Source organism: Mus musculus, chromosome 7 (assembly GCF_000001635.26).
Source record: "Mus musculus strain C57BL/6J chromosome 7, GRCm38.p6 C57BL/6J".
NCBI lineage: Eukaryota > Metazoa > Chordata > Mammalia > Rodentia > Muridae > Mus > Mus musculus.
In genome coordinates, this window is record NC_000073.6 from 78887315 (window position 1) to 78888598 (window position 1284).

At 53.4% G+C, this 1284-nt stretch overlaps 1 non-coding gene across 1 annotated transcript; it reads left to right on the forward strand.

Moving 5' to 3' along the window:
- Positions 1-962: 962 nt before the first annotated feature.
- Mir7-2 (microRNA 7-2) lies at positions 963-1059 on the forward strand. Its single transcript, NR_029826.1, has one exon. It is a non-coding gene; the product is annotated as a microRNA 7-2 (primary transcript).
- Positions 1060-1284: the final 225 nt, after the last annotated feature.

Sequence of the window (1284 nt, forward strand, 5' to 3'; positions counted from 1 at the left end):
GCAGCTCAGTTAGACTTGTTCTTTTGTGTGCACTGAGGCAGGCTCTGCACCTCAGAGTGGTCCCGGGTTTGGTGACACAGTCCCTTGCGTCCTCCGCAAAGAAGCCCAGTCAGGCCGCCGCAGAGCTGTGCTCCAGCCCAGGCTATGGGCTCTGAAGGGGTTGGAATGAGAAGTTTCTCCCAGCATCCCCACCTCATCTGTCTCTGAGGGTCTCCATGTCCAGGCAAGCCCTTCCCCAGTCTAGATGAACAGAATGAATCAAAGGATGGGGGAGGGGTAGAGCAAAGAGGAAGAGCTGGCAATTAAAAAGCAAAAGAATTAAAAGCACCAATCGGGAAGAGTAATTATCCTTCAGCTGCCGCAGAAATACAATTAGGGCCATGCGCTCTTGGAGCTGCCAGGATATTGTGGCTTTTCCTAATTAAGGAGCGGATGTGCCCTGCCCGTGCAATTAGAGGCTGGCCCAGGCAGCGGGGGCCTCGCCTACCTTCTATCAGCGTAGTGAAAGGGCAATTAACTGTACAGCCTACATCCCTGGCCCACTCTCCCACTTGACTTTGAATTGTGACTCATGGACCCTGTGAGGATGTTCATCTTGGGCCCTGGGGACCCTTGGGAAGGGAAGAAGCAGCCTGGGACGGGCACTACCTGGCTTGCTTTTTAGGCTTTATAATGGACGAAGAAGATATAGAGAGATGAGCTGTCCACCTGCTTCCCGTGAGAGGAAGTGTGTTCAGGGTGGAAAATAGAACACTCCAGGAAGGGGGGAAAGTAAGAAAATCATTTCTCCCCAATTTTGAACAGAGACTCTAGGGAACTGTATGAGCAGGGGGCAGGCAGGGTGCAATGAGAATATGGGCAAAGTCAGGGGAGCAGGCACTGAAGCTGGCCTTCCCTACAGGAGTGTCCGGCTGATGGCAGGTGGTGCGCCAAGGCCCGGGGAAGGTGGCTAGCGTGACCACGGTCGGGCCAGCCCCGTTTGGAAGACTAGTGATTTTGTTGTTGTGTCTCTGTATCCAACAACAAGTCCCAGTCTGCCACATGGTGCTGGTCATTTCAGCAGCTGTGTGGGGCGGGGGGAGCCCCATTTCTGGATATATTTTTTTCCTGCTTTCTATGTTTCCAACAAACCCCTCCAGAAACTACCAGAATGCCCATCTCTCTCTCACACTTCAGTTGAGGAAACCTCAGAAGGACTTCTCCAGAAACAAGGACATTTGGCTCTAGAGTGGGACAGGGGACAGGATGCCCGTCCTCTGGGAGTGGTGGGCTGCTCTGCACCTG